The sequence below is a fragment of the Crocuta crocuta genome, unplaced genomic scaffold (assembly GCF_008692635.1).
Source record: "Crocuta crocuta isolate KB4526 unplaced genomic scaffold, BGI_CrCroc_1.0 scaffold16, whole genome shotgun sequence".
In the NCBI taxonomy this organism is placed as follows: domain Eukaryota; kingdom Metazoa; phylum Chordata; class Mammalia; order Carnivora; family Hyaenidae; genus Crocuta; species Crocuta crocuta.
Genome location: NW_027531893.1, coordinates 14,231,001 through 14,243,972, shown reverse-complemented (window position 1 = coordinate 14,243,972; position 12,972 = coordinate 14,231,001). Strand labels below are relative to the sequence as shown.

The following is a 12,972-nucleotide window of genomic DNA, read 5'->3' as shown; positions in this document are numbered from 1 at the left end:
CATAGGTTTGTTGTGAAGATTAAGGGACTTAGAACTTTGAAATAATAATGAGTGCTCACTATGAGTGTTTTGATGATATGATGATTCAAGTAGCTTATAGTCTAATAGGGAAACATGAGAAAATAGTGTCAGCTAACTCAGGAGGATTTTGAAAGGCTTTCCCAAGGACATGGTGTTTAAGTAGAGGCTTCATGTGCCGCTCTGGTTGAATTTAATCTGTTGTTTTCAGGGTGTATTAGTTATCTATTGCTGCAAAACAGATTTCGTGACTTAAAACCATGAACATTTATTCAGCTCATAGTTCCTGTGGATCAGGAACACAGGCATAGTTTTGCTGGGTGCTTCTGGCTGAGGTCCTCTGACAAGACTGCACTCAAGGTATTGGCTGGGGCCGCAGTCTCATCTTAAGGCTCATCTGGGGGAGGATCTGTTCTTAAGCGTATGCACATAGGGGTTGGCAGGATTCGGCTCGTCGCAAGGAGATGCATTGGATTGGAGGCTTCAGTTCCTTCCTGGATGTTGGCCAGTGACCTTCCTGTGTTTCTTATCATGTGGGCTTCTCCATGGGGTAACTCACGGCATGGCAGATGGTTTCCATCAGAGCGGGCACGTGAAGGAGCAAGAGACGGTGAACAAGATGGAAGCCAGAGTCCTATTGTTAACCTGATCTTAGAAATGACACCCTATTGCTTTTGCCATATTCTGTTCATTAAAAGCAACCCACTAGATCCAGCTCATCTTCTAGGAGAGGGGATTACCGGATGGTGTGAATATGGGAGTTAGGGATCGTTGGGAGCCAGTTTAGAAGCTGGCTACCACAGCATAGAATTACTAGAAGTGATGGTTCTTATCTCCTGTGACCTAGTCGTAGGAGGGCTTCACTTATTGCTGATACTCATCATGCTTCACCCTATCAAGCCAGCATCACCGTCGTCGGCTTACAGGGCTGGGGACCGAGGCTTAACGCCTGAGCAGTCTACCCAGTGTCAGACTGGTAGAATCAGGCTTCAGGCTCTGGTCTTCCTAGCTCCAAGGATCAAGGGGGTCTGCCTTTCCCAAACATCCAGGTAGTGGCGGCATTGGGTTCTGATATCACACTGAAGAGCCCTGCTCCAGAGTCACTGGAAGCTTAATCTGTTTAGATCTAGTCTAAAATCCTTAGCTGCTGGGCTCCCGAGAAAGAAGGCCGTGGCTTCCTCTGTACTTGGCTCGTCGCCAAGGCTGCAAGTGCACTCTGCTCGGAGACTCCCCTGAGGCAGCTTGGCTCTGGGTTTTCTTAGGGCCTGTCACCCAGAGGGTCTGTGTCCAATCAGGGGACGCCTGCCCTAAGCAGACACGACATCCTCTCTTGCAGCCTGTGATGGCTGCTGTCCAAGGGTCCCACTCTCCTCAGTTTCAGGTGAAGACAGAAGACCGCGATTCCACTGAATCTTTAAATGGTAGAGGGCAGGCCGTGGAAGCTCTGTTGAACCAAGATAAGATCCAAGCATGGAATATCGATTCCCAAGTCCCTGCTGAGAAGAAGAACTTAATGTTGCACGTGGAGATCAGGAGGGGGCCCCAGGGGGCACTGAGTGCCCATAAGGAAAGCCTCAACACCTCTGTATTTTACTTGACTTAAGATTTTATGACAAAAGTAGCACACGCCCGTCACAACCAAAAGATACGAATGGACAGAGAATCAAAAGAGCAGGGGGGTTAAATGCATGGGCTGTGGAGCCAGGACCTGGCCCTTGGCTTTGTGGCCTCAAGCAAGACCTGTGTGCTTAGACTTTCTCATCTGTAAAATGGGTAAATCTAAAACGACACAAGGACATCCTGAAAGATTGTTATGTGGGTTAAATGAGAACAAGACATAACCTTTGCTGAGCACTGTGTCTAGTGCACAGCACGCACTTAGTAACTATGGACTATTACTTTTTTATGTTTATTTATTTATTTTGAGAGAGAGTGGGGGGTGGCAGAAAGAGAAAGTGTGAGAGAGAGAGGAAATCTTAAGCAGGATCCACACTTAATGTGGAGCCTGGTACAGGGCTCAATCCCATGACCCTGGGATCATGACCTGAGCTGAAACCAAAAGTCACACGCTCAACCAACAGAACCACCCACCTTCGGGTGACAGTTGGCAGACAAGGCCCGTGCTCTCTATTTATGGAAGACCTTTTTCTCAGGTTTAAATGTTGGGGTTTCCAGGGGCGCCTGGGTGGCTCAGTCATTTGAGTGTCTGACTTCGGCTCAGGTCACGATCTCACGGTTCATGGGTTCGAGCCCCACGTCGGGCTCTGTGCTGACAGCTCAGAGCCTGGAACCTGCTTCAGATTCTGTGTCTCCCTCTCTCTCTGCCCGTCCCCTGCTCGTTCTCTCTCTCTCTCTCTCTCTCAAAAATGAAGAAACATTTAAAAATTTTATAAATGTTGAAGTTTCAGGCTCCTAGCTCAAGGGCGCCTCCTGTCAACTTAAAGCCCACTGAAAATATTCTTTCTAGAGAAGGGAGAATCTCAGTTCTCCCTGCCTTTGTCAGTAAGGGATCCCTAACCCTGGCTGAACTTCAGAATCAGCTGGGAGCTTTAAAGTGCTACCAATGGCCAACCCCACCCCCAGAGGCTCTGACCAACTGGACTGAGCCGGGCCCTCAGTTCTCTCTCTCTCTATGTGTATGTGTATTTTTAAAGCACCCCAGATGTTTCTAACAGTCAGGGTTCAGAACTGTAGCTGCGGGTGGAAATCCCAGCTGGGATGGCATTTTTCATGAAGGGCGCTGGCTGCAGTAATAAACAAAATACAGATTGAACTGTATGTATCTGGGCAGAGCTACAGTTGTCCTGAATTCGAATCTAGAATGTTCTAACTTGCTCTATTTATCAGCTAAAGGAAAGAGCTGTCACCTCCAGGCTAAGGATCTGAAACCTGCCTATTAGCTTGTTTCCAAACACTTCCCAACCAAAGTAAGGTTGATCTGCACTTTGAATGTTTGTGGAGAATCCTGGTAAAAGCCTGTAATTAGCTGGTGGGCAGCGCTTTCTAAGCAGTTAACGTTCCTGTGTGGGATGAGCGTTCTTCTGCAGTTTTCAATCAGGTGATTTCTGCAGCTGAAGTTTTAAAAAGTTGGGGGGCGGGGGCAGGGGAGAGATGGCTTTTCAAATCATGGGGGACAGACATACGGCCCAAAGGCCTTCCGGGGAAAATAAAGTGGATTTGGCCACTGTGGTTAGTGGTTTATTATTGGAAGTGGGGGAGGAAAGGAAGGAAAAAAAGAAACGCAGCTTGATGGTGCCTCTGCAAAAAATTAAAAATAAAATCACTGTGTGATCCAGCAGTTGCGCTCTGGGTATATCCCCAAAAGAATCGAAAGCAGTACTCAAAACAGACCTTGGTGCATCCACGCTCATAGCGACGTTATTCCCCTAGCTGGAAGGCGGAAGCAGCCTGGGTGTCCGTCGATAGATGGCTAAAGGAATACGCAAAATGTCATCTACCCCTACAGTGGACTGTTATCCAGCCTTTGAAGGAGGGAAACAGCAACGTGCTACAATGTGGATGGACCTTGAGCGCATTCTGCTACACGAAATAAGCCAGATACAAGAGGGCAAATGCTCTGTAGTTCCATTTGTATGAGGTGTGCAGGGTAGAGACGTTGCTAGACACAGAAGCAGAGTAGAGGTTTACCAGGGGCTGCGGGGAGAGGAGAATGGGGCTGATTGTTTAACAGGTATGGAGTTCCAGTTTGGGAAGATGAAAAGCTTCTGGACACGGATAGTGCGCTGGTTGTATGATGATCTGAACCGTCCCGATGCCCCCTGCGTTGTATACCTACAAATGTGCAAGTGTAAATTTTATGTTGCGTATATACTATCACAAAAACAAAACAAAACAAAACAAAGAAATGCAGCTGGAGCTCCGCAGACCTCAGGCAGTTCAGTGGTCCGTGGACGCTAAGGCTGGACCCTTGCAGACTGTTTGCCTAAGAGAGGTCCCTGCCCTTTCATTGTCACTTGAAGGACCTAAGTGTTATGGTTAAGGGCCAGTCCCTGGAGCCAGATGCCCAGGGGTTCATTCTGTGATCTTGGCACTTGCCTTGACCTCTTTTTGCCTCGGCTTCCTCATCTGTAAAATGGGGATAATGGTTCCTATGTCACTAGATTATTGTCAAGTCCAAACTGGGTTAATGTACATAAAGGCATAGAATGGTGCTTGGCTCAGAGAAAGTGCCCCGTCAGTATAGTTTTTATTATTACTATTATTATTACTCAAAAGACACCACCCTTATGTAGCTAGGTCCACCTTGAGGCTTCTCTGAAAGGAGGCAGGGCAGTATACACAAGTAAATAATATATTCTACCTACTTGCTCAACTTAGAGTCTGGGATTCTATGGAAAACTCAAAAAGGGAAGGAAAACTTATTGTATGTACTTACCAGATGGAGTACTGTCTCACCTTCCTGGCCCCTGCCCTGCCAACATCGGAGGAAGACCTAAAGTCTCCCTGGAGGTGAAGTTGTGGGGCAATCGCTGGGTTAGAAAGAACTACGTGTTATGTCCTTTTCCTCTAGCCCTGGACCTCCCCCGTTTTCCCCTAAGTACCCCAAGCATCCTGGCCTTCTGAGAAGTATTCAGAAGTGATACTTTATCTAGCAAACTAGTAAGAGACACTTGGCTTCAGAAAGGTTCCTAACGCCTGGAGAGAGCAGGCATGGGCATGCGCTGCCTGCAGGCAGCCTCTGATTGTGGCCGGAGCTGGGGGGGTTGGGGGAGGGGGAGAGTCCAGCTCCCTGGGGCAGGAGCTGACCAAGTGTCAGTCTCCACAGATTGAATTTTTTTGAGCACCTACTATGTGTTATGTATTCACTAGAGAACCAGACTTTCTTGACCCATGTTCTCATGGTGTTTAGTGCTAGCAGGGGACAGACAGACATTAGTCAATGTCACACCAGTCTCGATGTAACTGTGAATTGGTCTAAGGGTTATGAAGGAGAAAAGCAGGGTAGGTTGCAAATGCCCGACCCTGTCTGGGGGGTGACAAGGTGAGCTGGGCACAGAGGTTGTAGGGAGTGAGGAGAGACCAGGCAGGCCTCCAGCCCAGAAGGGAAACTGAGGTCCAGGAGAGGCATTGAGGCCAACTTCGCACTGAGACCTAATAGGTTGACAGGGGTCAGCAAGGAAGACCCACACTCTGCTGCTCACCCATCCTGTTAGAATTTCTCAAGGCAGCTGCTGCAGGAATTGGCCTGGGCACCGCCCAGCTCAGAAGGTCCCCTCCAGGGTCAGGAGGCTACAGAACATCTAAGAAGGGAGACCAGGCATGACCGACACACCCAACTTTTTGCCAACCCTTAGTGGGTCTAGCTGGGCTTAGAGTGGTGCCTCTGTCCTTAACATCTCCCAGGGGTTTGTTAAAATGCAGATTCTGATTCATTTGGCCTGGCGCAGGGCTTGGGATTCGGCATTTCGAACTGCACCCAGTTGATTTCAATGCTGTGGGTCTGCAGACCACGCTTCGCAGAGCAAATACACAGAAGACCCTGGAAGTGCATTGGGGTGAGTGACAGTGATTCCAGGTGTATTAGAAAGAATCAGACTTGAGCAATGACCCTCACCCCTGCGAGTCATTAGACTTCCTAATCCTATCCATCATTAATATCATGTTGGGACTTTAGGGGCACCTGAGTGGCTAAGTAGGCTAAGTGTCCGACTTTGGCTCAGGTCATGATCTCTAGTTCGTGGGTTCGAGCCCTGCATCAGGTTCTGTGCTGACAGTTCAGAGCCTGGAGCCTGCTTCAGATTCTGTGTCTCCCTCTCTCTCTGCCGCTCCCCTGCTCGCTCTCTCTCTCTCTCTCAAAAATAAAATAAACATTACAAAATATATTGTTATGTTGGGACTTTAAAAAATCCTACAGCCCAGGCCACAGGCCAGAGCAGTTGAATCAGCCGGAGCATCGTGGGGGGCAGGAGGAGGGGCTCCAGCCTCTGCCCACACTGTTCTGCCTCCCTCTGCACCCCGAGAATGGGTTCCAAGGCACCTGGGCTGCATCCATGATTGCTTGGCTTTCTGCAGCTGTAGCATCAAATTGGTTAATTGAATCTGCTGGTGTGATGAGGCAGGCGGGGTCACGTGGTGGGGGCCGAGATGGAAGGTCTGGAGCGGTGCTGCCACTCTCGTGCCTGGGAAGTCTTCAGGGCCGATCGGACAGCAGAGGACACGCCGGACAGAGTGTTGGGGTTTGGGAAGCAGGACCGTGGAGAAGCTGAGGGTTTCCTGCAGAGGAGAGGAGAAGAAGCCAGTCTGAGAGGGGCAGAGCCCTTCTGCGAGAGCCAGAAGCTCCCTTGAGATGGAGAGATGTTCTGCAGCATCTGGCCTCAGCCCACCTCTGCCCTGCCTGCTCTCGGCAGCCTCCCCATGCCCTCTGTCTCCTCCTCTCCCCACCCGACTTACTGGGCACCAGGCCCAACCCTGCCTCCTAGGGAAATAGTTGCACAGCCATTCAGAGTATGGATTGGAGTAAGATACAGCTTGGTTCGCGTGACACGTTTACCCCATAGCAAGTGCATGTGACCTTGGGCCAGTGATCTCCCTTTCCTGAACCTCAGTTTCCTCCTCTTGCAACCTTCCAACCTCAGTACATCATATGAAAAGCTTTACACAGTGCCTTGTACATAGTTCGTGCTCCGTGAATGCCAAATGTGATGATGGTGACGGAATTATACAGACTTGGGTTTGAATCTTGGCTCCACTGTTAGCCAGCTGTGTGACTTCAAGCAGATCACTCCACCTCTCTGCGGCTGGACTTTCTCTTGTGTAGAATGTAGCAGATTATTCCTAGGATGGGAATTAAAGGCAAATCAGCACGTGGGCCCTGTCCATCCCGGAAATAGCCACTTGGAAAATCATGCCTGTTGTTTGAATAGTTCCAGTGTGTAAGAGTTGAAATGCTGGCACTTTTGAGGTTAATAGCTCAGCCTGGCTGCCTGTGGCTGCCTCCCCAGAAGCTCCCTCACCTAATCATCATCACCCCAAAGCTGCCAGCTGGTACGGTGTCCAGGAGCCAGGGATTGACACTAAAGCTGTGCCAGCTCAGCCATGGAACCAGACCGGTTTGTGCTCCCTGAAATGCCCTGGGGCTGGCAGCGTGTGGGAGGAGCCAGCAGTAAGCACTTGGCTCCAGACCCAGACCCAGACCCAGTCACAGGAAGTGAGTGGCAGAGACCAGAGACTAAAGCCTCCACTTCCTGGACAGAGGACAGTGAAAGCGGGCCCCTGCAGGCCAGAGTCTGGGGAAGATTGCAGAGAGGAGGCAGCCCCAGCAGAAAGCCCATGAACTTACTCCTGGGCTCACCCCCAAGCTGCGCATGTATGGATATGACCCTACATGGTACATGAGAGACTTTGAGAACTGAATTACTAAGTGTAGATGACCACTAAGGTCTAGAGATGGCCCCTTGGGGATAGAAAGAGCAAAGACTGAAAACTAACAGGGGTGCCTGGGTGACTCAGTTGGTTAAGTCTCCCGACTTCTGCTCTGGTCATGATCTTGTAGTTTGTGAATTTGAGCCCCGTATTGGGCTCTGTGCTGACAGCTCAGAGTCAGGAGCCTGCTTCAGATTCTGTGTCTTCCCCTCTCTGCCCCTTCCCTGCTCACATTTTGTCTGTCTTTCTTTCAAATAAACATTTAAAAAAAAGAAAGAAAGAAAACTAACTGACATTGAAATAACAGCACACAGAGGTCAGGTTAGGACACATGGTCTGAACCTAACCTGGTCAGTTGCCTGATACAACTAAAAATTCAACGTTTATTTTAGAATGTTCATTATTTTTATTTTTGAGAGAGAAAGAGACCGTGAGCAGAGGGGGGCGGGGGCAGAGAGAGAGGAAGACAGAAGATCTGAAGCAGGCTGCAGAGCCCAACACAGGGCTTCAACTCACAAACCATGAGATCCTTACCTGAGCCGAAGTTGGATGCTTAACCAACTGATCCACCCAGGTGTTCCTATTTAGAAGGATTTAAACAAGACCTAGAGTCTCATGACATAATCCTCAAAACGTCCAGGATATACTCCAGAATGACCTGGTTCACAAAAAACCAGCAAAGTCTGGCAAATTCTCAGAGGAAATACAATCAGCAGGCACCCACTGCAAGATGACCTAGATATTGGAATGATCACACAGAGTTTAGAGAAGTTCTTACAGTCATGCCCCAAGAAGTAAGGCTGAATCGTCTTGAAAAGAATGGTAAGGTAGAGAATGTTGCAAGTTAGTAGAAAAACAGAAGACATAAAAAAGAACCAAGTGGAAATTTTCGCATGGCAAAGTAGAATGACAAATAAAATATTCACTGGGTGGGCTTAGTAGCAGAATGGAGATGATGGAGGAAGGAGCCAGTGAACTTAGAGATAGATCAAGAGAAATGATGTATGAATAGCAGAGTAAAAAGATTAGAGGGAAAGAGGAACAGAAGGGGAGAAGAGAGAAGTATGGAGCAGTATCAAACAGTGTAATATTCATGTCATGTGAATCCCAAAAGGGAGGGAGAGAAGGAGTGGTGGTGGGGCATCAGATGGTAGTAGGAAACTTACCCCCAGAGGTCCATGAGTCTCTTACCAGGTTGCTGGACTGCTAGCTCAGGTGCCACACCTCTGTCCTTCCCTTCCCAGAAAGCATGAGCAAGTCACAAGGAGGCAGTATCTATCGCAATGTGGTTGAATTCAGCCAGACCTGGCCTCAAACCATGAGTGTGGGTAAGTGGCTTTGCCTCGGTGAGCCTCAGTTTCCTTGACGGAACAGTGGGGACATTATATTTATGGTGAACTTCCTGTGTGCTCATGATCTCATTTGGTTTTTCAATAAGCCTATAAGGTGGTCATTATTCATTTGGAGAAACAGAAGCTCAGAGAAGGGGATTGCAGTGAGTTGAGCCAACTGCAAAGTCTGAGAAAATGGTCCTCACAAGACGGTCCTGCCTCACTTCAGACCAGCTGTCTAGAAAGTCAGGGTCCCCGTGACCGTGCAATTTCAATAATACATGAGAATGACTCACAGGACTCTGGAAAGTGCCACTTATGACTACAGTTTTATGGTGGCAGAAGGTTACACATGAAAATCAGTCCAGGAAGGAGACATACATGGCAGAGTCCAGAAGGGGTCCAGATGCAGGGTCTCGGATCATTTTCTCCCTAAGCAATCATGGACGCGCTGCCTCCACCTGGTCACTAAGTGGGTGCTGTGCCTAGAATATTACCGATGAGGGGAGCTCACTGAGCCTTTGGTGTCCAGAGTTTTTCCTGGGGCTCCATCTTGCAGTCTCTGGCAGCCAACTTCAGCCTCCAGCACCTTCCAGAGGTATAGCTAATACCTCTCGTCATCAGTTTCTCCAGGGGACCCCAAAGCTCTCACCACAAATCATAGTGTCCAGTGGCTAGAGCCCTGAGGCCAACAAAGACACCCCTGCAGGATATTGCAGGAGCCCCAAGGTCACCTCCCAGGAGCCAAGGGCATGGACCAGATCTCTCTTTGGATACAATGAATTCTTCACCACACAGGAAGTAACTAGTCACTTGCACTGAGTCATCCAGCTGGTGAGAGGTTGGACCAGGCTTCCAACCCAAGTTGTTTGGTTCCCAGGTCTTCCTCACTCTTGACCACTACACTCGATGACCATATGAATCTCCTAGCGATCTTGTTAAAATGCGGGTCCTGAGTCGAACCTCGCTTTGAATAGCAAGAAGACACTTCATCTGCTCTCCCAGGGTACCCCAGTATGTCCAGGGCACACAAGGCAGTGTGAGTTTGGGAAAAGTAGCACAGGGCAGGTCAAGTAGAGTCTGTAGGATTAGAAGCTTATTTTTTTCCCTAAGTACCTGGAGAAGCCTTTGGAGGGTTTTGACGAGAGAAGTGTTATGACCATGTTTTAAAGTATCACTCCAGGAGCGCCTGGGTGGCTCAGTCGGTTAAGCATCGACTCTTGATTTCAGCTCAGGTCATGATCATGGTGGTTTGTGTGTTCAAGCCCCACATCAGGCTCTGTATTGACAGCAGAGCCTATTTGATATTGTCTCCCTCTCTCTCTTCCCCTCCCTTACACGCGCCCTCTCTCAGTCTCTCTCCAAATAATAAATAAGCATTAAAAAAATTTAACAAAGTATCACTCCAGCTGTCGAATGGAGAATGGTGTGTCAGAAGGCAGCAGGGGCAGCCAAGAGACCTTCCAGAAAGCCGCAGTACTGGTCAAAGGGACAGGTGATGGTGGCTTGGACCACAGTGGTGGCAAAAGGAGGTTCCAAAATAACTCAGTGACGGGGCACCTGGGTGGCTCAGTCAGTTGGGCATCCGACTTCAGCTCAGGTCATGATCTCACTTTCATGAGTTCAAGCCCCATATCAGGCTCTGTGCTAATAGTTCAGAGCCTGGAACCTGCTTCCGGTTCTGTGTCTCCCTCTCTCTCTTCCCCTCCTCTGCTCACACTGTCTCTCTTAAAAAATAAATTAACATTTGGGGCGCCTGNAAAAAAAAAATAACATAAAAAAAATCTTTTTTAAAGTAACTCAGTGAGATACAATGTAGGAGGCAAGGTCAATGGAAAGCGCTCATGGTTTAGAAGTAAAGGACAATTCTCTGTCTTGGCAAGCTCCTTAACTCCTCCGAATGAACATTTCCTTGTCTGTAGATTTCAGTCTCGCAGCTCTTAGAGTGTCGTGGGGACGAAAGGAAGTGATGTATGTAATGTTCTTAGCACAGCAATTGGCCCTTAGGGAGGGCTTGGTGGATTATGAACCTGGATGTGGGCATAGGCAGTCGGGAGATGAAAGCAGACGCCTGCCACCCTGGGGCTCTCCTGGCAGAGCACGCCCCCCCCCCCCGAGAGCTCCTTGCTGCCAGAGTCCATCCACCCAGGTGGTAGAACTTGGCTGCCTCTTAAACATTCATTTTGGGTTCCGGTGGCAGCCTTTAAAGGCCAGGCCAACTGCCAGGGTTCCTGGGGATTTGTACTCCATTTGCATGGTTGTTTAATGTGTTTGGTGCCTTTGGAGGGAAACTCATTCCAGATGGATCCCCATGGGGGAAAGCGTCAGGGGGCTGAGGATCTATCCAACCACACGTGTCCCTGCAGAGCCCCAGCAAGGAGTGGGAAAGGAGAGCCAGCGAAGGCCAGGTTCAGCCCTGCCTTGTACTTCAATGCTGGCCAGAAGCCACCGGGCTCTGCGGCCAAGGCCAGCAGCTGGTGGCTGCAAGACGAAGGCTTGCTGGTGGAATAAACCAGACACCATGAGTATCCTTTCCGGACAGTCCTTCTGTCCATTGCTTTGTCTTGACTGCACCAACCAGAGCTGCTAGTCAGTGGGAGAAGGCTTAGCCGTTAAAACACTAGGGATCGTGGGGCATAGGCTGAGTGTCCCTTCTCTGCCTACATCTCTCTCGGGTACATCTTGTGAAACAAGCTTTGGCTTAGAACCCAAAGAGCTTGGTTACCGAATCATCTCAAGCAGGACCTTTTCATCTTGCTGAGCCTCCATTTTCCACCTGTCAGATGCAATATAAGATCTACCTTGAGGGAGTATCTGGGTGGCTCAGTCAGTTAAGCATCTGACTTTGGCTCAGGTCACGATTTCACGTTTGTGAGTGTGAGTCCCGCATCAGGTGATCTTAAGTCCCACTTCAGGTGAGCCCCGCTACTTTCCTCGCCCCCCTCTGCCCCTTGCTCACTTGCGCCTTAATAAAATAAAATAAATAAATAAAATAAAATAAAATAACAAAAAAATAGATCTGCCTTGAGGTAGCTCATTCCGTCTTTAACAATGATAGCAAACACACACAGCACTTCCTGCCTGCCCAGCACTGTTCTGCATGCTTCACGTGAATTAACCATTTAACCCTCATAGTGCTCTGACATAAGAATTGCAGTTATTTTATGAAGGAGGAAACTGAGGCACTGATAGAAGATGTAGTGTACTCACGGTCATCTGGGTCCAGAATCCAGGCTCTCAGTCACTGAGTTACACAGCCTCAAATATTTATCAAGCCCCTACTATGTTGAGGTGCTGTGCTAGTTGCTGGAGAAATGGCAGAGAGGCAGAAATAATCCTTTCATGATATTGGTACGCCAGTTGGAGACAAGTAAACACCTAAATAATAAGAGTATGGTGACAGGGGCTGAGCATCACTTTAAACTGTATAATATAAGCTTAGAAAGGGCTGGCTATACCAAGATCAGGGAGAAGAACATTCCAGGCAGAGGAAATGGCAAGTGCAAAGGCCCTGGGGCAGGAATGAGCAAGAAGACATAAGTGGCCAGAGCACAGCTAATGAGGGGAGTGAATTACACGTGAGGTCAGAGCAATTCGTAGGGGTCATGTTAAGCTTAGATGACAAGCATTTCTTTCTCTTTAAGTTTATTTATTTATTTTGAGAGAGCAAGGGGGGGCGCAGAGAGACAAGAAGAGAGAGAGAATCCCAAGGAGCCTTCACGTCGCCAGTGCAGAGCCCAGTGCGGGGCTTGATCTCACAAACTGCCCCACTGAGACTGTTAGGCACTGAGGAAACCAGTGAACATGACAGATGTGGCTTCTGCCTTCACGAAGGAGTGAGATGACATGCGTGCAGGGATATTTAGCACATAACAGATGCTCAGTGGGTGTAATTTTCTCTTTCCATGTGTGTAAGCTGACATGAAAACTGCTCCCCTGGGCTCTGCCTAACCCCCAGCCCCCACAGGAAAGTAGGATATAGCTGGCTTATAATGGCAATCGTTTCTGGAGACAGCCTTAGGCAAGGGCATTATTCACCCACAAACAGGTGGGTGAAGAAGGAGCAGAGAGGGCAAAAGGGGTCGGCCTTCCCTCTGTCTAGAGGAGCTGCTGCCCCACTCCGGCCCTGGGGAGGGAGGGTCTCTGCGGCTTAACTCACGGCCGCTTTCTTTACGATCCCGAGTTACACGGCGGCGGGCCCAGGAAGGGTGTCCGCTGGCTCGGCGCCAAAGTTCTCATT

At 49.0% G+C, this 12,972-nt stretch overlaps 1 protein-coding gene across 1 annotated transcript in view; it reads left to right on the top strand.

The window, feature by feature from the left end:
- The window catches only part of SYT17 (synaptotagmin 17), an 81,263-nt gene that overhangs the window by 49,530 nt on the left and 18,761 nt on the right, over positions 1-12,972 (top strand). The window lies entirely within an intron of this gene.